Source organism: Anomalospiza imberbis, chromosome Z, assembly GCF_031753505.1.
Source record: "Anomalospiza imberbis isolate Cuckoo-Finch-1a 21T00152 chromosome Z, ASM3175350v1, whole genome shotgun sequence".
Classification (NCBI taxonomy): Eukaryota; Metazoa; Chordata; class Aves; order Passeriformes; family Viduidae; genus Anomalospiza; species Anomalospiza imberbis.
The window spans coordinates 23,045,282-23,072,100 of NC_089721.1; the positions used below are offsets into that span (position 1 = coordinate 23,045,282).

At 37.7% G+C, this 26,819-nt stretch overlaps 1 protein-coding gene across 1 annotated transcript in view; it reads left to right on the forward strand.

The window, feature by feature from the left end:
* TBCA (tubulin folding cofactor A) overlaps positions 1 to 26,819 on the forward strand; it is a 530,652-nt gene that overhangs the window by 339,120 nt on the left and 164,713 nt on the right. The window lies entirely within an intron of this gene.

Sequence of the window (26,819 nt, forward strand, 5' to 3'; positions counted from 1 at the left end):
CTCAAGCTGGGAGCGGGTCGCGTTGCCTCAGCGCAGCTCCTTGCAGCAATAAAGGACTTTCAGCCTTCCACGCGTGGGGAATATGAACGTTTCTTCACTCTTTACTGGTGTCTCTCACTCGTAGTGGTGAGGAATCCACTGGCACCCCCACCCAGACATTGGCACGGAGCCAAGTCCAGAAACACGCGGCAATCCCAGGTCCTGGAGAGAGGTGGTACCACTCTAGGTGCCGGAGCTGCCCGGGGACCGGGAAATCACAGCAAGATGCCGCACTAATAAAATTCAAGATCCTTGATTTTATTCCAGTCTGCCTTGCTAATGCTTTTACACTGTGTATATAAAGTAGGTATTATACTATTTGTTACTTATTAGATCCTAAGAGGAATTTGCATTTTCCAAGAGCAAACCTCAAAGCATCATATGCAATTAGCTCACTGTAATTGATTTTGAAATATATTGAAAACATAAACCCTTCATTTTGGGTTCAGTTCATAGTCTTTTGCCCTGAATAATGTTGGCTGGTGTTGCGAACAGGCTTAGAAAAAAAACTTTAAAGTAACAAAAAGGAGGCAGGTTTATTAAAAAAGTAAGCCTGTTTATTACAAAATTAACAATGGAAGCAAAAGCCTCTGGCTAGTCCAGAGACTGTTTCAACAACTTAGTAATTGTAACCTAGGGGTGTTTCCAGGGAAACTGGCTCCAAGGAAAGACCCGGGTGTCAGACAGCCCAGGCCTTTTAAAGTCTCTCTCTTGTCTCCTGATTGGGGCGCTCAGGATCCGTGCTGTGACAGGTCTATTTCTCCGTTGCTGATTGGCTTATAAGTTGGTGCAGTCTTGGCCAATCGTTTTTGAATTCTCGCCTCCCATTGCTTGGTCTCTCTTCCAATCTTGATGTAAGTTGTGGTTGTGTTCTATGATGCAATACTCCTGAAAGTTTCTCTGCCCCTCCACAAAGATTGGCACTCCATCTCCTCCCTGGTTCCACTCCCCCTTTATACATGAACAACAGTACTGGGTTTTAAAATAACTAATCACAATTTGTTATTTGAATTAACAACATTTAACTTGTATTAACAACATTTAACTTTGTAACAACATTTAACCATTGTGAACTACATTCCCCGAAGGTTTAAATTTTATTTTTGTTCATAACACTGGTACTGGCAGCCACCCAAGAATATTTGCATTTACTGTGACATCAGTTAATGTGGTATCCTTTATAATATTAATCTCTTCTGCATTATATGTGACAATAAAAATGGAATCACAATAATGTTGTTATACATAACCATATCACTAACCAGGCTGAGCAGTAGTATAACCAAGATGGGTGTTTTGTTTGTTCAGTTTGAACTTTATGGATTTGAAGTGCCCCCTCAGTCAGTTTGCAGCTGACCTCATGTTGGGCAGGACTGTTGATGTGCTGGTGGGTAGGAGGACTCTGCAGAGGGATCTGGACAGGCTGGATTGATGGGCTGAGACCAATTAGATTAGGTTCAACAAAGCCAGGTCTTGGACCTCGGTCACAACAACCCCAGGCAGCTCTACAGGCTGGAAGCATAGTGGCAGGAGAGTTGCTTTGGGGAAAAAGACCATGGGGTTCTGGTCAACAGCAGCTGAGCATGAGCCAGCTGTGCCCAGGTGGCCAGGAAGGCCTATGACATCCTGACCTTTATCAGCAATAGTGTGGCCAGCAGGACCAGGGCAGTGATTGTCCCCCTGTACTTGGCACTGGTGAGGCCACAACTCGAGTGCTCTGTCCAGTTTTGGGCCCCTTAATTCAGGAAGAACATTGACGTGCTGGAGTGTGTCCCGAGAAAGGCAGTGGAGCTGGAAAAGAGTCTAGAGGGTAAGTCTTATGAGGAGCAGCTGAGGAAGCTGGGGGTGTTTGGCCTGGAGAAAAGGAGGCTCCGGGGAGACTTTACCACTCTCTATAATCACCTGAAAGGAAGGTGTAGCCAGGTGGGGGTCAATCTCTTTTTACAAACAACCAGTGACAGTCTAAAAAAAGATACAGTCTAAAACTGGGCCAGGGGAGGTTCAGATTTGACTTCAGGAATATTTTTTCATAGAAAGAGGGGGCATTGGAATGGGCTGCCCAGGGAGGTGGTTGAGTTGCTGTCTCTGAAGGTGTTTAAGGAAAGACTGGATGTGGCACTTGGTACCAAGTTCTAATTGACAAGGTGGTGTTCGGTCAAAGGTTAGACCTGATGATCTCAGAGGTCTTTTCCTGTTTAATTGATTCTGTTATCTCTGACAATGGGCTCAGCTGTAGCAAACTTCAAAATTAAATTCCTTTTGGGTCATTTAGACCTTCACTATTGTTTTCTCATGCTCTTTTGCTCAAGTGCTGATGTAGCTGACAGCAAGTGGAATGACTTTTGAAGTAGCACAGCCACAGTGTTAGTGACATTACAGCAATCTTCTGTTTCATTTGAAGTTCAGTAAGTTGCTGACTTCAACAGCAATTACTCTCTTCTAAGAAAAAGGAAACTTTAAATTTCCCTCCTTTAACATTTTGGCTTTTAATATATACTTAAAATGCAATGGTTTATTTATAAGAAGGTCTTAGGGAGCTCAAGGGTATCTCAAAAGACCACCAGAAATATGGAAGTTCTAAGTAGTAAAACCAAAACAGAATTCACTTTCTTTTTTTTTTTTTTCTCAGGTACAGTGAGTCAAATCCTGTTTAGACTATTTGAGTTAACAATGTTTTGATGAAAAGGAATCTAGACAAATAAATAAAACACACTAATACATGAAAACACAAAATCATATACCATTATGGAGTCTGGATTTCCTTTTTTCCAATTTCTTTTATTAATTTCAGTGTATAGACTGCCATATGAGCAAAACAATTTTTGAAATACACAGAAATATAAAAACATAATTTTGTTGCGATCCTAGAGCTGTGGAAAGTCAGTCAGAACCCAACTTGCCAACATCCACAGGCGGAAGTTAGGGTGTTCCTGAGTTGTTAAGAATTAGTGGGTTGAGGCACCCATATAAAAGTTGCTTTCTGCTGACAAACACTGTACTGCCTTTTTTTCATACTTTGAAGTAATATTTTTAGACCAATGGCTTATTTATTTCTTCTCCAAAGAGAAGATAAATATGGAATGGCAAAGGCAAGAGGGAAAGCTAGGACTACTTCAACTTTCCTGGAAATGCTTGAAACAATCTACAGGAGAGAACAGACTAACCTTTCAAGATTTTTTTTTCTTCAATTGTATGAATAAATCCAAGTGTTAACTGAAAAACCTTTTATTCTGACAAACTGAAAAAGTCATGAACTGATTACAGTGAATACTTGCACCCTGAAATAGCAACACTATCTTGTAAAGTAAGTTTTTCCTACTTGTCACATAATGACTTGTAGTTTTAAGACCCATAGGCTTAATTCATGGATCAGATGCACTTTGGAAGTGAATAGCTGATACTTAAAAGTCTTGGTTATTATTGGAGAGAAGCTGTCTAGTGGTCTTTTAGAATTTCTTTGGAGTGCAAATAGGTATTGCTACTTATGCAGACTATTATCCTGTCATCTTTTCTCCATGGATAATAAATTATATCTTAAAGGAAGAGCCAAGATTAAAGAATGATATTCCCTCCTGGGCAGCAGAGTCAGCATTGTTCTGTTTTATGAAGCCTTACAAAATTTATAATTTTCATAGAAACCAACATTTCTGAGTTACTTGAGAAAGGAAAATCAGGTATTTAATCATGTTTTCTGGGCACTGTTAAGAATTCAACAGGGTCTAAGTTTGGCTGGCATGAAGTAAAATCTGCATACCAGATCTGTAAATTACCTAATTATATACATTCAGTTCTCAGTAATGTTGCAAGTGTGACATTTCTTTTCCTTTATACTGAGATGCCTGCTACAACTGAAAACCTAAGAGTGTCATTGCTCCAAAGGTCAAGTCAGTCAACATGTAATATTTAGTTCTCCGCAAAACTTGGAGTAGGAGAAGTAGAGAAAATGAATAGCAAAAGGTCTTGGGCTAGTCTTTGTAACATTTAAAAAAGTTTGTGCTTCTTGTCTCCATTGTTTGGAATAGTCCACATACTGGTTTATTATTAAAAAATATGTGGGTCATTACTAGGCAAGGGACAGAATTACTACACCAGTGTGGAGGATAAAATGTGTTTAAGGAAACAATTTCCTTCTTCTTAGACCCCCAGCATATTGGTCTTTTTTCAGGTTAGGCAGTTATAGAATTAAATTAGAATACTTATGGGACTCCAGATTTAGTAGCTCAATTCCTTTTCATTTAAAAAAATATTTGTAAAAATACTTTTCCTGATTAAAAGGGATAGATTGAAATATTATAGGAAAGACTGGCTTTGCAAATTTTTTTAATACATTGAAAATGCGGTTTCTGAAAATGGGTTTTTTTTTGAGGGGTATTTTTTTACCTTTTTTTAAAAAATTAATTAGTTCTCCCTGATTTTGAAATTCAGTAAACATTTGCAAGATACTCATATAGCCTTTAGTCTCCTCTGTGGCTTGTAGACAATGGATGTCCATGCTATAAGTAAGTTACTTAGCACTTCTGAATGTCAGCCCCTCTGACAAAGTTAGTTTTTCTGTATAAAATGAAAGATATACTTTGGTTTTGCACAACAAGAATTGCCTCCTTCCTTGACCATGATTTAACATGGTAGGTATCTGCTTCTCTAGTTATTTAAAGTTGAGATGGCACAGGAGTCTCTAACTATCTAGGCACATTAAAAAAAATGTAGAGACTTGGTATTTCTTACAATAGAGTTTTAACAAGAAAAGGAGCTGATTTTTGTGTCTGTTCTTATATTACCTTTTGTACAAGTTGACAAAGTTTTAAAAATTTAGAAGCAAATTCTTCAGTATGTAATATTGTATGACTCAGAAAAACTGTGTGTTTGCAAAAACAAAAATCTAAGATTGCACATTTGTTTCTGTGTCATCAGAAGTTGTATTCTGACCTTTCAGAAGATGGGAATGCTTACTATGTCTTGAGACAAAGAGAGCTTTTTCCAGGGGTTGGGCTAGGGAATGGATAGGGAGAATCATAGAATCATGGTATGGTTTGAGTTTCAAAGGACTTTGAAGATTATCTAAGTCCAATCCCATTGTCATGGACAGGGATATCTTTCACTAGAGCATGTTTCTCAAAGCCTCCAAGTCTGACCTGGAACATTTCCAGGGATAGAGCATCCACAATTTTCCAGGTAACCACTTCTACTACTTCATAACTCTCACAGTAAAGAATTGCTTTCTAATATCTAATCTAAACCTACTCTTTTTTCATCTAAATATATTCAAACTAGAATGTTTGAATCCATTCTCCCTTGTCCTGTCACTACTTGGTCTTGTAAGAAGTGTCTCTGCATATTTCTTGTAGGCTTTCTTCAGGTACTGGAAGGCCTCAATTAGGTTATCCCAAAATCTTCTCTTAAGAGGTGACCAATCCAAATTCTCTCAGCCTTTCCTCATAGGAGAGGTGCTCCATCCCTTTGATCATCCTGGTGGCCTCCTCTGGACTCACTGGCACAGGTCCATGTCCTCCCTGTGCTGGGACGCCAGAGCTGGATGCAGGGTTCCAGGTGGGCTCTCACCAGAGCAGAGCAGAGGGGCAGAATCCCCTCCCTCCCCTGCTGCCCACACTGCTTTGGATGCCGCCCAGGACACGTTTGGCTTTCTGGGCTGGGAGTGCCCATGGCTGGGTCATGTCCAGCCTCTCACCCACCAGCACCCCCAAGTCCTTCTCCCCAGGGCTGCTCTCCATCTGTTCATCCCCAGCCTGCGCTGGTACTGGAATTTGCCCTGACCCAGTTGCAGCACCTTGCACTTGGCCTTGTTAAACCTCATGAAATTCCCATGGACCCACTTGTTGAAATTTTCCAGGTCCCTCTGGATGGTATCCTGTCCCTCAGGTGTGTCAACTATACCACTCAGTTCAGTGTCATCTAAAAATTTGCTGAGGGTGTACTTGATCCTGATATCTATATTGAGTAACTGGTCCCAGTACAGGCCCCTGAGGGACACCACTTGTCATTGATGTCCATTGGGACCCTTAGCCATTGACCACTACCCACTGGACACAGCTGTCCAACCAATTCCTTTCCCATCAGTCTACCCATCAAATCCATGTCTCCCCAGTTTATATGTGGGGAATTGTGTCAAAGGTTTTACAGATAAATAATGTCTGAAGCCCCTTCCTTGTCCAGTGACATAGTTACCACATCAGTATACGTAGTATATGAATTTTTCTTGTTTAACACCGTAAGTAAGCAAGACTAGAACATGGCTATAACAAGGCTATAAACACGGCTGTGCATAACCTTTACAGCAATATTTAGACAACTACAACAGGTAAAATATGGTAAACTAAACATGGTAAAATAACCTAGAAAATGAAATTTCCGCAATTTGATTATTCTTTCATTGTAGACTGAGTAAAATTTAGGATGGTAAACATATTTAGTAGAGAAAAATCACTCAGTCTAAAAATAACTTATTTTAAAGGAAGCTTTCAGCCTAAATTACTGAAAATATTAGTGTAAAGATTACTTAAAAAATATATTTTAAAATGGAGACATTAAAATTATGTAACTGACTAACTGAAAACTTTGAACTTCTACTGGGTTGCTGGCCATGAGGTTGATCTAACAGAACATGTACAAGGAAAGAATGCAGCAAAGGATCACAAGAATGTGTATGTTTCTGACAAGAAAATGGAAATCAGTGTTTGTACATTTATACTGCAGGCATTTTGAATTGTTTGTCTGCTTTATGGACTATGATTTTACTGTGATGGACAGTAGGATAGAAGAGTCCTTGTGTTGAAACCTGACCTTTAACAAAATGGTAGAAACATGAATTTGGTAAAAAAACCTAAATAAATAAAGAGCGATATGTACAGACCTTTGTGCCCAATGCTCTCAATACTGCTGGAATGCAATTACAGACACACTGTAGTGTGAGACAAGAAATATAACAATGAAAAAGAGCTCTTGCAGGAGAAACTGCAGGCTGCTTGATATACAAAAGAAAAAAAAAAAGGAGACCACATAGTTATTATAGGTCTGCTGAACCTACAGATACTTAACACTTTCAGCAATATATTTGGGCTATAAGTATGCACAACATCTTTTAGCTCCTGGTGTCTCGTCTGGTAGTATCTGCTGGGCATACAGGCACCAAGTAGCCTCAAAGCTGTCACCAAATTGTTCCTTATAGTTGTCTTCATTTTCCAGACAATCTTCTTATTAACAAAAAACAAATAAGGAAATGAAGAAATTAATTTCATGCAGGCTGCCCTGGGCCGAATCCCATAGGGTGACCCGCGGAGCTGGCAACGTCTCTGTCCCAGATCCAACAGACCGCTCCCCCAGCCGACCAGACACCCGTGCCCAGATGTAGTAATTCCTCTCACCAGTGACAGACGGGAGCGCACTCCGTATGGTGATCCAACTGGGTTTATTGTAGCTTCAGGTTGAGGGTCCAGAAGGGTAGGAGGAAGGTGGGTAGGCTGAGAGGGACGCAGGTGAAGCAGATGAGGAAGACAAACCGCAGTTGATGGGAACCAGGAACAGAGAGCAAAGACAAAAGCCTGAGGCAGAAGCCCTGACAGGGGGTGGATACAGAGTATATAAACAAGGGGAAGGTAGGAGGGGACAGGGTACAAAGAACCAATGGGGATAGGGATAGAAGGAGGAGCTGAGGTGGGGTGACATACATTTAACCAATGGTAGAACAGGAAGGGAGTGACTACAACATGGGAGCCAATGGGAGAGCAGAGAACACAGAACCTTCTGGAGTGTGGGTAGTTAGTCCTGGGTGAAAGGCAGGCAGCTATTAACATGCGGGAGTGAGGGACCTTGGGAAATTGTTACACTTACTGACCCTACCTTAAACATAAGGATCCTCCCAAGGCATTCCTGCCTTGATACTCCCAACACGAAGTCCCACAGTTTCAAGTACTCAAGAACACTAGTGTCTACTTAATATCTCAATTTTTTTTAAACTTTAATTTTTTTTTATACTGTTTGTTTTTCTATAACCTAAACTAGCTGTATGTTTTTATAATGTTATATACATAGAGAGAATATTTTAACAGTATTCAGCTGGCTAGAAATGGCATTATGTAGTTGGCCTTCTCAGAACTCATAAATTTTCCATATGTACCATTCTCCCTTGTCCTGTCACAACATGTTCTTGTAAGTAGTGTCTTAGAAGTGCCATAAAATGGCTGTGTTTAAAATAAATTCTGATAATTATTTATTGTAAGACTCAAGTAATGTGTTTTTTCAAAACCAGTCATTTTGCAGACTTTGTAAAGGTTTGTTTTCAATTTTATGAACAGCAAAGATTTTGAGCTTGAGGAAAGCAGCTTGAAATAGCAGAATCCATCACCAGATTTCTGAAATGAGTCCCAGCCCTTCAGAGGTGTTTGACATGTTCTGGTTCTTAAGGTACATATTCTCACAGTCTGGGGACCAAAGAGATTTATCACTTCCATGAAAATATCTCAGAACAAAGTTTTGAGATGTTCTCTGTGACAGAAGTTACTTATTTACACTTCAGTGTTTCAATGGTATCCACAAAAAAAAAAAAAGTATCCCACTTCAAAAGAAAGAGCACAGGCTAACAAGGAGAGTGTTTCAAATGGATGGGAAGTAAGAAACAGTATCTCTGATACTAGTGATACATCAAGGAAGAAAGCAAAAAATAGTTCAATATTTGACATATAACAGCACTTTTGTCTTTCTTTAGCCAAGGATTTTTCAACAACTTCAATTATTGAAACACTGTCAAACCAGGACTTCATCTTTTAAAACCACAACATGATGTAGTAGTAGTGGAGAGCGTATTTTATAACATAATGGCATGAAAATACACTAAAATAAGATTAAATTCATGATTTTAAGATGTGTAGATAATTTATTAAATGTCTTATTTATTTTTGTCAGCCTTTCTGTCAGCAGATGATTCTTTGCTTCCTCTATAATTTTTCTTTCAGACTATAACAGAAGCGGTGCATTGGCGTGGTGCTAAAATGGAATGCTTGGGCAAAGTCAGCTTATTGCAAGATATTTTGTGATATCAGGGTCAATTGTCACATTCACATTCACATTCCTAGTCAATCATCAGAATTAAACAGAATATTTCAGATTCCCTTTGTTTGTACACTAGTATTGACATAAGATTTCTTGAGAAACTGGATATTACATTTTGTATTTGATTTCCCAGGCAGAGCTGCAGCTTGAAATTTTGGTTCTGTTCAGATTCATCAGTGTAAGTTATTGATGCCCGTTGTTCAGTACATTTAAATTTAGTTTAGTTGCAGGGAATCTTTTTTCTCCTTATGTCATTAATTCTACCGTACTAGTGTAGAAAGGGATGTTTCTTGAATTGCTGAAGCACATCTCTATTTGTTTACAATTTACTTCAGATGAACCTTGTACTAGACTTAACCTGCAAACTATAAGGATTTCTTGACTATGCTTTGACAGGCTGAGGACGGAGAATCAACCTTTTTTATTATTTTTTTTAATCTAGAAAGCATAAAAAAAAATCCAAACCACGTCCCAAAACCACAATCCAGCAAAATGATGTATCAGACTAACTTTTAAATTTATTTATTAATTCATTTACGTATTTTAAATCAAGAGATAAGTCTACACATGCATGGAGAGGTGCATGTTGAATCTGACACACCAAGAGATCATTCCTCATGTTGTTGCCATTTGTGCATGACAAATTATATACCAGTTGGCTTTTTTGTGGGAGGCATGTAGCTTCATTATAGGAGCTAGTGTAGATTCATCTGGAACAAAATAACCATGTGATTTTCAGCACTGGGTGTCACCATGCTGGTGTTTGCATGTACCTATGTGATCCTACACAAAACACAAACATATGAAGAAAATGTCCAGTCCTGTTCTTGAGAGATGATTAATTAATATCCCCCTCAGATTTACGTGAGCCCTAAGGCAAGGGATATGACTCTCCCTGAGGAATCTTTCAGTCTGGTTCAAGCCAATTATTTTTTCAAATTGCTTTCAGTAACCTTTTATGAGGTCTCCATTTTCCATGCTCACAATATAAAGAATATTCATTGCATTCCTTCATGAAAGAAAAAAGCTATAGGACTGAAAACAAATTATTTGTAAAATGGATTAAAAAAAACCCAAAATTAAGTATCTGGAATCAGACCCACTTACTGTTCCAGAAAAAAATTATTTTATAGTAGACTCCTAGGCTTAACTTCAAGGAGGATTCAAATGTTTTAATACAAAAAACATTAAAAGATTCCTAGGCAGCAGAACAGACACTTGGGAACTTCTCTTAAATGAGATTTCATCATATAGTTTGTTATGTATCAAGTGAGGTAGTAATTTTGTTGTAGAAATCTTGAAAATATATATGACAATTAATAAACTTTGTCCTTCAATAAAATATTTTCCCTGTTGCATTTTTAACTAAAACCCTCCCTCTGTATGTATATATATGTGGGTATTTTTATGACAATATATTTAATTAAGACCTTGTATGTAGCATTACTTTGATTATATAAAATAATCATAATATCTAAACCTGACTACTGATTGGTTTAACTACCAACTTCCTGAGAAAATTCACGTCTGTGTCAAACCACAACATGCCTAAAGAACATATTTATCTGTGTGCAGTTTCTAAAATATGTCTCTAAGATAAGCTGGTTTTCCCACCTGCTGTTCAAATGACTGCAAAAGATCAAGAGCTATGTAATCTGGAGAGTTCATGGAAATGAAGGAAAAAAATCTGAAAAGGGCAAACACAATCTGCTTAAAAGCGTACTTCACTTTCTGTTTCTAAAATTAGATAGATGCAGTAAAAGAAAAAAAGATTAACAAACTGGCAAAGGATCTGGCCAAAAGTGAATGTAAAAAAACCAGCAAGAGATATTTCTGTTCTGTCATACCTGTTGCTTTAACTCTAATACACTCATTATAGAGTTAGTTGAGCCCCTTTCCAAAATACTGAAGGTAACATTAATTAGAAGTTTCAAAGCCACAGGCATATGGCACCATATTCTGAACTGTAGTGGTATAAACTTAGCAAAATTTTGTAGGCTGTAAAGACTCCGTTCTTCTGAAAGAAATATCTACAATACATCTTAAAATGTAACATTATAAAACATTAGGGAATCCATTTCTTGTCCCTAAATGATGAGCTTTCACAGGGGAAAGACTGTAATTTCATGTTGTTAAACTGAATCAGGATTGAAGTGGTTTATTGATTTATTAATGACATGTAATTAACTGGCAATCAATGAGCTATACAGAGATCAGTGTCAGGGATGTAACTCATAAACCATACATTGAGACCCCTTCAGAAAATGCTGATAAACATCCCCAACATCTGAGCAGCCCTCTGTTATTAATCCCAGGAAGTGCAATCCCTGCAGCTCCTCTGGAGAAGCCCCAGGTGATGGAGGCTCGCCCCTCCTCAGCCCCTGGCTGCAAACCCTCCAGGGCTGGAGCTGCCGGGAGAACTCCCTGCCAGCGGCCCAGCCCAGCTCCTTCTCCATGGCCCAGCACCAGGAGCAGCAGGCAGGTGGGGAGGAGAGGCTGCTCACGGCACCCCTGCGGGGGCAGAGGCCAGAACACACCGGTGTGACTTGGGTGGTGTCAAACCGAGCTCTGATGGCATCTACTCCCACAGCACCATCCATCCTGCCACTGCTGCCCTCGAGCTCCTCCTGGACCTCTCTTTAGGCTGATTCTTTTACTGCAAAAGCCTCTTTGTAGTTTTTCCATGACTGCTTAATATGATTGCTGAATTTTGGTCACTTCAGTTGCCACGTTTTGGGCAAACACCTTGTTATTATGTAGCCTAATTTGCCAGAGGAGGACCTGAGCAACACCTTCAAAACGACTAGTTCTGTCTGAGGCAATTGAGGAAAAGTATATGCAATAACTTATCTACACCTCAGACTTGAAAGTTGTGAAGAGTGATTGCTATGGTAAAACACAAGATTTCAAAAAAACTAAAAACAGATCAGAGAAGAAAAACAACCTGACTCTACTATGCTACCTTTCAACTGCTCATTTTTATTTCCTAATATAAATACCTACCCTATTTCCTAGATTAATACCTACCCTTCAGAATGAATTAACTGCTTTCTGATACCATTCTGTGAAACAGGTCACACAGTGGAGAGTTCTTTTCCTAAAGGCATTATGTTTGAACTTACCTCTGCACAGATATAAAGAGATTTTCTCAGTCAGCCATGTTAGGAACTCTTGCTATTTTGGTTCCTCTAATATGCAGGATCTTCTCTATGGCTCATGTCAGTGCAAGTCCTTGTAGTGATTTTGTTACTCAACAATCTCCTTCTAAACATCCAGTCAGGGAAAAAAAGTTTGTGATCCATTAGTTTTCTTATTTTTAAGTCACACTTTTTTTTTTTAATTGTCATGAATCATATAAAGGAAGTTCTTTTCCAGCTTAAGGTGTAAGTAATTTGTTCAGTTACATCCTCATTTGGTTTTTGTGTGCAGAAGGGAGCTGAGCAATTAACCTCTTTTATTACATTATCAAAGTATTTGCATTGTCCTTCCTAGGGTAACAGTCTATATAAATTAATACTGATATTTATTATTCCAATTCAAATGTTATGGTACTCTTCTCCTTAGAAAATGATAGTGTTAAATTCTCTCATTCTCTGCTTTACTGGCATAAGGCTATATCAGTGATCAAAGTGACTTTGGGTACAAAGTTAATCTGAGTTTTTAAAACTAATAAAAACTCCTGTGTAGTTTATTATGGGAGTCAGGTTTGCACAAGAAATATAGCTAAAGAAACCCTGATAGTGTGAGAAAATAAAATCTTGTAGGTAGCAAGTGTTCTACATGGCTCATTTTATTAGATTTGCCTGCCTGTATTCCAACAGGATGCCATCAAAGTGGAAATTAAAATCACCGAACATTGAGTCACGGAATTTCTGTCAATGTGTCACAATTACAAAACCAGCTTCTGCTATATGAGTCTGATCTACTGTGAAAATGTACAAATTATTCAGTTGCTCTAGAAATGCCTCATTTATTACCCATATTGAGAAATTCAAATGGGTGAATCATGAGTTTGACTTCACCACTTTCCCCTGAATCTGATTACAAGTCCCTCTGTGTCATGTTTTCATGTAGTTTAAAAAGGTATAAGATACATTTCATTTTGAAGCAATTCTAATTCTGCCTGGGTTACATCAGTTATGCTAGAAAGGGATTCAGGAGGCTCAAAGTATTTTTGGCATAATGGAAGGTAATCTGATCAGCTGAGAGTCTGCTCTAGTCAGTAGCTCACCACACTGGGGGAGGCAGACTGGTACAGGAAGCATAGCGAGACAGCTGTGCTGAGTTGTACAGAATGAGACTGTAAAATTTGCATGATTGATTTCTTTTAAAGGTATAAGTTAGGGTCAAGAAAGTATGATGTCAAGGGAAAGTTTTTTTTTACTACAGGTGGTAGCTAGTCAGAATATTCATTGTAATGACCAGTACTTATTATTGGTACTTTTAGAAAGAAAAATACAATAAGGTCAAAGATGATATCTTGCTTAGTAAAATGTAACATTAAAAAGATCAGTGTATGTAGCTAAAATAAATGTACTGAAGATTTTCATTTTTAGAAGCTTGATGATGTGTGGTTTTGAACATTTTAATCTCTGTATTCTAGCTGACAATGAAAGTTGAAAATTTTTGTGGAAATGGAAATGCAGAACTTTAAGCAGCCCTCACGATCATAGTATTAATCTATGAGAATAGATGAATGTGATATAATTACAGTAAAATATGAAATCAAAAGCAAAGCTTGCTGCTGACATGGTTTATTTGAATGACTACTGTCTGAAGAGTACCTACAGGTATGAAAAAATCTGTTCTGAAGGCTGGAAAACAAGTTAAATTAAACTATAAAGATAAACCACTCTTTGGATCAGGTGTACAAGCATATGCAAAAGTGACTCCCTTGCAGTTGTCAGCCTACCCAGGATTTTAGGTTTTACTGGAGTAGTCAAAAGGAAAATTGAGGGGAAAGCTACTATGCTTTTGTTAAGCAGGAAAGTGATTCTTGAGAAAGTCTGTTCTTTTGGAGCACAGAGGAAGAGGAACCAGCAGCTGGTTAGATCTAGAGGTGATTAATTAAAGAACTTGAGAAAAAGGCAATGTTTCTTTCCTATATCTTTCTTTTCACGATGGATTAGATCACAAGTTAGGTTATTAAACACTTCTGTAGAAGATGAGATATGGGAAATATATTTCTTTCTTTCAGTTGAAAATTGACTGTGACTGTCTGAGCCTGTTTAAACACTCCATGAGAGTTTTATGATGTAAATTTTAGCAAAGACAAGGAAATGGTGAAGCTAAGAACCTGCTTGTTTTCTCTTACAACTGAGGAGTGAATCCTGTGCAGGAGCACAAGGACAAAATAAAATTAGAGTGAAGCTTATGGGAAGAATTAGACAGGATTGGGTTGATAGAGGTGTGCAAGAAAACATCTGAGATTACTCTATCTATCTATCTATCTATCTGTCTATGTGTGTGTGTATCTGTAGGTGTACTTTCAAATAGGGACAGTCTTCCATGTTTTATGTTTATACTTTTGGGGGAAAAGGGAAGAAATTAAAATAAAATGAAAAATAATAATCCCACTTCTGCTTGGATGTCTGTGAATCACATTTTAATAAAATTTGTGTGCTTTTATGGTTTTTCTCTCTTGGAAAAATCCTATCACCCTCTAGAGAAGTAAGGATTGTAGGAGAAGGAAGACAATGCAATCACAACCCATGTTTATTGAGAAAGAATATGATGACTAGATTTTATTATTTCTGGCTTTTTGTTCAAACATGCTATGAAAAGATCAAATTCCTTCTGTATCAGATAATTTCTGTACTATGTTGTTAGGAAATGGGGATACTACAGAGATATTCTCAGAGAGATATTTAGATTGCTGATACTCTGCTACCTCCTGAGTGCTCACATTACTGCCTAGAATTTGTCTCCTATAAAGCACTACACGTGCTTGGCCAGATGAAAGACTGTTACAAAGGATGATAAATGCCAGTTAGAAACAGAAGATTTTCCTAATTGAGGGTGGAGGCATGCTGTGCATCCTTTTGGTAATTCCTATGAGATAGTGAAGCATTTCAGGAGAAGGCATATAAACAGAAAACTGGCCTGGGGCAAGCAGGCATGAGCAGAAACCCACACTATCTCAAAGCTGCCAGACACCGTTAGTGGATAAGCTTTCCCTGAAAGGAAGGAAAACCTTAGTTCACAGACTTGTGTAAAGCAAAACTAACATTTATGGGGCTGATCTAACGTCCTTTAAAGCTGAAGAGGATTTTCCCTCTGTAGACTTCTGTGAGATAGAGATTGTACTTGGTATGTAAGTGTTTAAGCAGTGCTTTCTAACTTATGAAAGTTGAATCACTAATTAAGCCATACCTTTTTTATCCCAATTATTTTGTTTGCCACTCATGTTCTTGTTCTTTCTTCCCTCTTTCACCTTTTTATTTGGGTAATTAAAGTTCTGCTTTGGCATTAAAATGAAATTGAGAATGATACAATTCATTGTAATCAAGACACAGGTTGACAGGTAGGCCAAGACCCTACTGTCTCTTGTAATGCTTGAAGTTTTTCATGATGATTTAAAAAAGGCTGTATTCTAATTTGCACTGAGTTTTGCTGATAAATTAAACAATATTTAAAAGTGCCCAAAAGCTAAACTTCTTACGATTTTTTCTCAGTGTCATGATCCTCCTGACTGTTAAAAAATTGTATATCATAACATAAAACATACTTCAACTATTAGATTTTCTTATTCCATCTTATGGAATAATTGCTGTTTCTGAAATCCTTTGTAACTGATTTTGTAGAGCAAGGCTGTCTGCTAGGATATCAGTTCAAAAGCTCTAGGCAGAAAAGCTGTCTGGGTGAGTAAAGGCTTAATATCATATCAATAGGTCATGACAAAGAGAAATATGGGGCACTTTGCTGCTAAGTGATATTTATAATTGCTCTGATGGAGGAAATAAAATTGCAAATTAATAGAATGAGAGAAACATTGGGTATAGGGCAGCTGGATAATATGTTTCAAATGTCATTTCTTGGCAAAATAAATTGAGTGCCATCTGAAAGCAGAATTTTCTGGGGTCTGTTACTGATACTTGTCTGTACATTGGAGCATGAACAATTTAACTTCAACAAATAGAACCCATCTTGCTGACCTCTCCTAGGTATTTTGTCTCAACTCTATGACAGAGTGTGTTATCAGACAGGAGTTTACTGCTTAGAAAAATATCCCTATACAGGTTGTAATCAGACAGCCAGTTTGGAGGAAGGTTACAGAAAACTTGTGTTTACTAACAGAAGGAAAAATAATGCTGCCCAATGACATATTAGGATTCAAAGGCAAAACACTTACCAATGCAGGGTGAGGGAGACCTAATAATGAATGTAATAATAATAATAATTTTCATAATACCTTTTTTTTAACTTTTGCTTCTGTCAGTCATTCACCTGTGTTCTACCAAGAGCCAAATATGCAGTAATTTTTCTCTTGTCTTCTAAACCAACAACATATGAGTTCATTCCATCTTAATTGTTTTATTTGTAACCAGATGATAATTGTAAGAAAAATCAGTTTATTTATTTCTTTTCAATATACCCAACAATATGTCAGTCTCAATTTAATTTGATATTCGCTCTTTAAATGTTGCTGTTTGCCCTCATAATTTCTGGCTTGTATTTTGCTGTAGTTTCCTGAGGACAATAAATTCCTGAGTAATAGATACATGAACAGGACTGACATAGCTTTACTAGCAGAGATTCAGCAACCTGTCTAGTACTAGCTGAACTGATGTTGCCAGCAGCACTGAAAGAAGGTTGTAGTTTGTGGTTATACTAGAACACAAACTTACTCATCATGCTATGTTTTTTTCACTCTTTATTTCTCCTGGGCTTGACTTACACAGTTTAAAATGTGTTTCTTGGACCAAATTCATTACGGTATTCCTCTTGAAATAGGAAGCTGGTATTTTCTGCTAGGAGCTATGCCAACTAAAAAAAGTGTTTCTGTAATGTCATTTAAGCAGGAGTTATCCTGTGAGTTTCCCTTTCCCTTGAATGAAAGGTAGTACATCATCACTGTATTGCCTCAGGAACAACCTGGAGATTTACTAAATCACAAAGGAAATGCATCCAACTTGTTGGTTTCCCATTTTTTTCCAATGTGTAAGAAAGAGAAAGAGAAAATGCATGTGCCTGTCCTTCACTGGCTGAAAAATAGCTCCCTAGTTCTTCTGACTTAGTACCTCTGTATAACAAGCTGAAGATTGGGTCAAGGTTTGCTAGTGCTTGCTTCAACATTCCTGTTCCCGGCTCGCAAATCAGCACAAGAAAGAGCAACTGCACAAGTGAAAGATGGGAGGATTTTTTCTGGTGGTAGAAAACAATGATTTTATAGCTAACTGCCTTCACAGCAACAGTGTTTAATGCTACTGTGATAGCTCTGTGGAGTGGATTGAGGGCCTGAGTACTGTCTCGTGGGACTTGGAAAGAGTCTACAGCTATCAATACTTCCTTGAGCCTAGACACACTGTTATTGCTCTGTAGCTGCCCCTTGAACTTATTTATATCTCCTCAGGAATTGCCATGAGTGTTTTGACTTCAGATACAAGTGTCTTTCATAGCTGCAAATGATAGTCCTGGAGGCTGAACTCATGCTCTGACACAAGAAATATTGACATAGGAAGGATCAGAACAGGGCTCTCACTCATGCAGTCCAGGTTTCTCGCTCCACATTTTAGTGGTTAGTCATATAAAAAAAATGGAAAATAGAAGGAATTTTTCTTTTGCTTTTTATTTCTATTGCTGCCAGCATGCATCCCAAATCCAAGCAGGCAAAAACATGTTTCTAGCGGTGAAACTTGAAGAAGCTTTCAGGGTTGGCTGAAAAGGCTCCATAGAGCTCTCAGCAAAATAAAGGAGGGAAAGTTTCCTATTACCTCAGATCTCTTGTGCTCTGAGGTAGGCAGGGACTGAATACATGTTTTTGCCTGAGTTAAAGTGGCTTCCATTAAGCTTAGCTTGAATGTTACCTGCAAGACTTATAATTTCCCAACCCAGATGTCAGAGGCCAAATTGATATGGCCCTCACAAGAGGTGACTATTAATTTGCAACTTTTTGAATATTCATTTGCATATTTGATAGTAATGATATAAGATTCTGAGGCCAGTAAGTCTTTAGGGCATGGACATTTTTACTTTCAAGCAGTAGTAATCAGACACTCTGATCTCCTTGGTGGTTGGCCCTTTGCACTGAGGTTCTTCATCCCTTAACAGAAAGTTCAGCACAGGATGATGCTTGGAAGGAAAGGCAATGTTAGTCACCTCATTTGGGCATGATTTGTGGATGTTAGCCCAACAATACCCTGAAATTGCTAATGCCTTGCTGTCTTTAGTTCTTATCTGACAGGAAAAAATTTTCTGTGCTATGTAAACCTGGCTGCACTGTGCAATAAAAGTAAGGAAAAGCTTCCCATCCTATGTATGCTGAATAATGCTGGCATCAGTTGGACACCCCAGAAAGCAGTGCTAGCAGAGTACAGAGTGCCTATCCCTGTAATTCACAACTTGCAAAGCATGGTAAAATGTAAATACTAATGTAGCCAACAGTCTTTACGAGTCCTTTCCAGAAGTGGCAGAGATTTTTGCATTGCTTTCTTCTCTCTTTGCAGTCCTGGGACACACTAAAGTCTTACTAAGTGGATGAAATGAAGCATGACATTAATTTAAAAACAAACCTCCCAAATACTAAAAATCTAATAAACACACCAGTAATCGAAGTCACCTCTTAACAGAAGAAAGATATCTACCTACCTATCATTTTACTTTAACTTCTCAGCTTGTTGGATAATTTTTTGGCATATATTCCTGTCCATATGTGCACTTGCTTACTATACCATTTACAAAGTCCTTAGCATACAGATGGCACAAAATAAAGAGAATAAAAATTAATAGATTCCTATTACTTTATTTTCTTTAATTCTATTTTTATTACAAAATCCATTTTGTTTCTGTCTAGAAAGAGTTTAGACATCAGAAGAATGCTTAGCAACTATTAAATGTAGATAGCAGCCTGAGTGCTAAAGCAGAGTAAGTTTATATAATCTAACAGCTTTTCAATTTAATGAAAATTGGTTGCCAGATTGTTTAATCAAGAATTTGTCATTGTTTGTGCAAATCATTTAATATCAAAATATCAACAGTTTCTCACAGTTTTGTTAGTAGAAATCCTAAAGAAAAGCTTCAATAAAGCACAACCTTTGCAATATCAGGAGTTCATTGCAGAAAAGTGTCAGCCCATTTGATGTAATTTTACAAGGAATGGATCGTTACATTTCAGGTCAACTTAATGACACATGGCAAAAGCATTCTGCGGGTATTAAATATATCTGACAGAAAATACAAATCTTGTTTCAGAAAACACAACTGTAGTTTGAAGCTTATTTTGAGAGTGTTTGCAGCTGTGATCTCCTTATAGTGATCTTTATGTTCCTCAGTAATCTTAGTCATACCATCAAGATATCCATCAAACTTGTAAAGCAGAAAGCTAGCAAATGTTTAAATTACATGCCTTTGGTAATTTACATTGATGTCTTAGGCATTAAGTGAATTTTTAAGTAAAAAGAAAAAAATGCTGCACCCTTAAAACCTTTGATGGCCAGGCTGGATAATAATGAGTTCTCAGAGAATGGTTCAGTTGCATACAAAATATAATAAACAGAACAGCTGAGAGTACACATTATTCAAAAGAAATCAATGCTGATCAAGAAAAAAATGTAATGCTTTGTGCTGGTCTCTTCACCTTAACAACACATTTGTTGTTAAGTATGGTAAAAAGTAGATGAAAGCACAAGAATCCAGAATATCTATGGAGACTAAGAAGCATTAAATGAAGGTAAAAGAAATACGATATAAAAAGTTGGAATATGATGAACTGAGAAGGAAATGTCAAAATCATTATAATCTAAAGGTCCACATGTGACACGGGAGTTATGCTCTTGCACTTCACATAAAGACCTTAGAAGTTTTCACTGCTGCACAAGTGGTGAGATATGTTCCCTAATTTGTATTAATATCTATAAAAGTACAACCAACATGGTTCAAGGAGAATAAACAGCATGTCTTTAACAGCTCGTAAGCAATGCCCAATATTGGTCTCTAAACCCCAAACCTAAGCTAGATAGTAATTTACTTCCTAATAAAGGAAGTTATTTCTAATAGTCTAATCTGAGGTAGCAGTAACCTCTTCTTTAATTGGACTCATGCATTAATAAGCATTTGAAGAGATTTCCATTTTTGAAAGAATTTCTCAAAGGGATAATGGATACCCTTCTTGGTTTATTGTCTAAAAGGCTTTTTCTTGAATCCTGCAGAAATGGCTACCAATAAAAAGATGTGTCCTTTCTTCTAAACATAACTGAGAACATGAACATGAATCATATATGGAAGTCCTGTGAACGTAAATTTTTCAAAAAAGAAATTTGAAGAATACTGTCATTAAAATAAACATGAAGAATAGTGTCACTACAAAATATTTCCAAACTGTTTCCAAACCTTAAATTTAGATTTGGATTTGGTAAACCTTATTTGCATTTTTTAAAGTATATGTATTCTGAATTGTGAACCAGTCCAACAAATATACCATAAACTGTATCCAGTTTCCTATACCCTAAAAAAGCCTCATGACCCTGCCTTTGCCTGGTCTTTCGGCCCGCCCCTCCTTCCTGAGGGTAACGAATGGATTTCTGAGCTTTCTGAAATGAGGACTCGTCCCGTTTGTTCCCATGCCCAGTGCTGGCAGCTGCACTCTCCCTGGACACGATGAACCCAGTTGCAACACAATGCAACAAATGGTGGAAAATGCAGGCAGCCAGTGAGGACAGCACAACTGGCACCCCGTAAGTCACTTGCTGAACTACACCTTGCAGAACCCCCATCTTCAAAGGAACATGGGAGTAAAATCTTACAGGGAGGAAAATTCCCAGTAAGGACACCAGCATACTGGGACCAAGCGATGGGACTGACATCTACCATCACTCAGTGAGATGCTTATGAACAGTTTCTTCATGGGAGGGAGTTTTTGCCTGCAAAAGGACCATTCCACAGACTCTTGGCAACTTTCCCAACATGTCTGCTGCAGTTTATGGATGGTAAAGCCCTGGAGGGTACTTATGGACGGTTATGGATGATTGCATGCAGCATGTCGATGCCCTAGATCTGTGGTCCCCTCTCCTGTGAATCCCCATGTTTTTCAGTTTCTGTGAAGCTGCCCATATCTTTCCTTACCCTGTGTTCCTAAGAGTGCGACAAGGAGTGAAAACTGCCAGGATGGCACAGATTTGCTACTGTCTCTCTGTCACTCTGTGTTCCTCTCCACCACCCTATCCCCCTTTCCCTGAAGGCAGAACAAGGGACAGAATCCATCCAGAAGTGATGGGGGAGCACTACCATCCTTTCGCCATCCTGTGTCCTCCTTCACCCCCTGTCTTTCCATATCCCCCGTTCCCTACTCAGGATAGTGATGGCTGCACCACCCCAGGCCCTCCTTCTAAAAATGACGCTTACCACACTGTTTAGGATTCCCCTTTTTCCTGCCAGAGTCCTTCTTTTCTGATCCCGAACCTCCCCCTTTCCCCCCTTCCTGCCGTGTGGCTGCAGCTAGCCTCACGTGGGGTGGCTCAGCCCCGTGAAGAAATCAGCTGGCCTCGCCACTGCCCCCTGGCCCCGCTCCAAGCCCTATGCCCGGGGCCCTCGCCACTTCCCTCGCTTCTCAGTCATCATCACTCAAGATAACAACACCCATAGCACCAGCACCAAAGCCGAGACCCAACACTAAGGACTGTGCCCCTTGTGGAGAGGAGATCAAAGAACTGCACCCCTTCTGGTGAGAAGATCAAAAGCCAGAGGAGATTGAACTGTTAACTCATTAAGTAAAAATGTATTAATTTAATCAAGTATCATAATTTCTGTTACTTTTTCCTTTGTGATAAAGTCTGAAATGCTTTTCTATTCCTTGTTAATTTAGCTTAATAATATTCCTTTTAGTTTTGTAAACTATTAAGTCATATTCCCGAGAATCCCCTTACTATAAGTTATTCAGCATGCATTGATCAGTTTAAAGACGGGGGAATTGTGGAATGCCCCTGTTCCTAAGAGGCAGGAATTTGATCTTACCCATCTTGTGTTGCTAATAACTCCTCCCTTGACCCAAACCCTAACACCACCCCTGCGATACCCTATAAAAACCCCATGACCCTGCCTTTGCCTGGTCTTTTTTCTCTGTCCCACTTTTGTCTCCTTCCCGGGGGTAATGAATTGATTCTTGAGCTTTCTGAAATGAAGATTTGTCCCATTTGTTCCAATGCCCGGCGCCGGCAGCTGCACTCTCCCTGTACACGATGAACTCAGTTGCAACACAATGCAACATTGGTAGCTTGGAACAAAGATCAACATGAAGTTTCAAGGTTCTAACTGAAATTTAAGGCCCTGCTGCTCATTAGTTTAATAAAAGGTAATTGCTTATTTAAAGTTAAATGCAAAGATTAAGGGCTTCTAGGTCCTGCTGTGGCTTCATCAAATTTGCAAAACATCATGCAGTGCAAAGTTTTCACTTGTCAGTTTTAATTTCACTGACAGTATGAGTCTGCATGCATACCTGTATATACACATATCTGCCAATAGTGATTGAAAAAGACTTTTTTCTTTACTACTTTGTCTGAGTTACATGACACTCTTTTTCTTGTCTGTTTACAGGATGAAATGTACATATGTTTTCCCCTTCCATTCAGGTTCTGTGAGCACATCAAACCAGAACAATACAAAGAAAATGCTGAAGGCTTGCACATTATGTATGCATGCTTTCCTGCAGCTCATAGAATTATAGTTCCAGTGTTTTTTTCTACTTTCAACACCTACTGAATGAGAGCTTTGGGATGAAGTTTGAAAAACTGAAATGAACAGAATTGTCATCTATTTCTCTACAAGCTGGTATTTAGCCTCAGGCTGTATCACACTTCTTGTAGACTTTTAAAGCAAGGTTTACAGGAGGAAGGAGAAGACTTTCTTACCTGCCTTTGCTGCTGCCATGTTCAATGCAATTCAAATATAGTTCAGCCAACTGAATTTGCACCAGTTAGATTGTTATTTTTATTTCTCTTTCACTTGGGACAGGCTATTAAAGTCTAACACATGTGGCATTTTTGATATTTTTGCCTTTGTAACTGCTTTTGTTTTAAATTAACCTTTTCATGACAGCCTGAATAACAGTATTGTTGGGATAGTCTTGTGTTGGGAAATGTAAATAGTTACTCATAAGCTCTGGTCAAGAAAAATGATTGCCTATTCTGAGTGGTGGTCTGTCATGCATAGTTTGTATTTGTCTTTGGTTTTAACTGAGGTGTTCTGCTCAGGTGTCCCTGTCAAAACTGTAGGGTAGACATGACATAGTAGCTAATATGTTGACAATCAACTTATTGATGAATGCTGTTCTGTAAAGGAGGTCTATGCTATGTTTTATGACATGAATAAAGGAAAAGCCTAGGCCTGCTAAAGACTAAGAAAAATATAACTACTAAAGTTTCCTCAAAAATTTCCTGATTTCATGATTTGTCTTTTGAAGATACTAGAGCTCTCACAGGCTGTGTTAGTGTGATGGTTTTGCCTGTGTGAGGAGATGGAAAGCAGATTGCCCACAAAACTCAGCATATTAATGGGAAATTATGTTATATAGTGTACATTTCCCTCATCTTTGTCCCAGGGTTTTGACAAGGCAACAATTTTTGTAAGAACTTTATATCAGAACTGAAAAATTTGGAAAACATGCTAAAGAATAAAAACTTTCATTCCCTTTTTTTTTGAGGGTTAGAATGTCCAGAGATTATCTCAGTTTTTTTTTTTTTTGTTTTGTTTTTTTTTCAAATAATCTTCCATTTTTCAAGGGATAAAGCTGAAAGGCTTATTTTTAAAATCCATCTGAAGTAGTAGATGAAATCTGGAAAATGTAGTGAATTGCAGGGTGCAAAGGTATAGCTGGAAAAGACTAAGGTTAAAAGTCACTTAGCAGAATGTCATACATTTGCTCTAAAAATCTACTTCACAGTTGTAAAATAACACTAAAATAGATTCACAGAACATTCATGTCACTGAGGTATTTCCTGCGTGTATGTGGCTTCTCTGCATAAATGTAGGACTGAGTCTGGTTTTCCCCTATATATGTTGCTCAATTTTCACACTGCAGCTACTCTGTATGTTATTTTCTCTGTAGGCTATTTTCTTGTGCATGGAGAAATAAATTACAGATCACTGTGTTTCTGTGCAGGAAAACCTTAAACTGAAGGAAATTATATGTATGAGACAGAATGGCAAATATATTACTGGATTTCAGAATGCATGACAAAACACTTGCTTTATTCCTTGCTCATGCTCTGTACAACACATCTGATTAAAAAAAATTATGTTTGCTTTTCTAAAGCATCTAGAACATGCCAAAGGTTATGAAATTATAACTAATATTATTTCTTCCTGAAGATTTTCAGGCATCTGTTTGAGCTGACTTAAATTCAGAATTTATATTTCTTAAGTAGACCTATCTTTGGTTAATATAAAAATCTAAAAAGTTTTTCTGAGAACAAAACTTTCAACAATATTTTCCTTCAGACCTGTTTCTAATTAAAATTTGATTTAAACTGAATAACATCACTGATTTCAAGTTGATTGTATGTGAACTGCATTTTTGCAAGTTGTTGATTTTCTTGACTGAATTACTGAGTCTCTGAAACAAATTTTGACTTGTGTCTACTATGGTTGGTGAAGGAAATACAAATCCTCTGATGTATGAGTTGTAAGGTATCTCCTTTGAGATCATGCAAGTTCTATGCCATTTGATAAGAGGGGAGATTTCATGGAAAACATAAATCTAGATATACCAAACTGAGTTGCAATACTTGGACAGCAGAAAATACTGCAGGTAGCCTTTCTTGGCAAAGAATTATTTCATTTGTCAAAACTAAATGGGTTTTGCTCTAGACTATTTTATTTTACAAGACCAGCATTATCTAGGAAAAATATTGCTTTGAAGTAACTTATTATCTAGTATTGGTCAATAACCTAACACTCAGGAAATGTGTTGATAAATGTTTAGAAAACAAAGTTTATGAACTATTTCTTAAGATATTGCCTTCAAACTGACAGTCTGTAGGACTTCATGAATACTTATTATTTTAGTAGATATTTATCTCAAAGGAATTACGCATTTATTATTAATATAAAACATTATACAATCTTGAACACAAGTACTCTGGAATATGTAGGGGAAAGCAGGCAAAGAAACTAAACTTGTATTCAGATTTTCATAACAGTATGAAGTATGAATTGTCCTTGCCAATTAAATATTTTGTTTAATGATTAATTACTTATTTAATAACTTGTATAGTGATTATGTTTATGAAGAATTGGTGGATAAGTAGAGACAAAAATCGGTCAATTGGTTGGTTTGTAACTTCCATGCAGTGTGAAGAAATGAACCCTGATTTAAAGAAGATATTTGTATTTATAAAAGAAAAACCATATTTTTCCCCCAGCTTTTTAAAATTTATACTGGCATAATTGCATCAGTTTTATTACCCCTAGCTTTAAATGTCAGTATAAATGCAACCAGTTTTGGAATGTGGATTATGCTAAGCAGCACCGAAGCTTTTCCCCTAATATTACAACCAGATGGTCACATATCGAAGAATCCTAGATTATCCTGAAAGTCTACTATATAAACACTCTTGAAAATATTACACTTCTGGCAAGCCTAAAACTACTTTGTTACCAGTAGGAAGCTTTTCCACAAGAATGAATCAATGCAATGACATAGGTGTAAGCTGTACGTCTTGACACTAAAAGGTCAGGAAATTTACATCACTTTAAGAAGATCAAAGGCAACAAATTCTTCATAAAAATGAGAAAGAGAATTAGTGCTATTCAGGAAGATTAAATCAAGTCTCAGTTAAAATAAATGGAAATTTTTCATTACATGTAGAGAAATTAAACTAAGTAACTGCACCTGCATCCTTAATCAAAGTGCACATGCAACTTTTATTTTATGTATAATCCAGGTGCATCCAGCTCTGGGTCTCCATCAAAGGAAGGAATGGACCTGTTGGAGACAGTCTAGATGATAGCCACCAAGATGATTAGAGGGATGGAGCACCTCTCCTGTGAGGAAAATCTGAGAGAACTGGGATTGTTCAGCCTGAAAAAGAGCATCAGTGTGTATCTATTTGCTGCCTTCTTGTACCTGAAGGGAGCCTAACAGAAAGGTGTACATCTATATATACAAACATATATATATATATGTATATATGGGTATATATATATATATATATATATATATATATATATATGCTTTCCCCTACATATTCCAGACTACTTTTTTTTTTTGAGACTATATAATGTTTTATATTAATAATATATGCATAATTTAAAATTATTTAAAAGAGCATGTAGTGATAGGACAAGGGGGAATGGTTTCAGACTTAAAGAGGGCAGGTTTAGATTAGGTATTAGGAAGAATTTTTTTATTGTGAGACTGGTGAGGCACTGGAAAAGACTGCCCAGAGAAGCTGTGGATTCTCCATTTCTGCCAGTGTTTAAGGCCAAGTTGGATGGGGCTCTGAGCAACCTGATGTAGTGTTAGGTGTCCTGGGGGGTTGAAACTAGATGATCTCCAAGGTACTTTT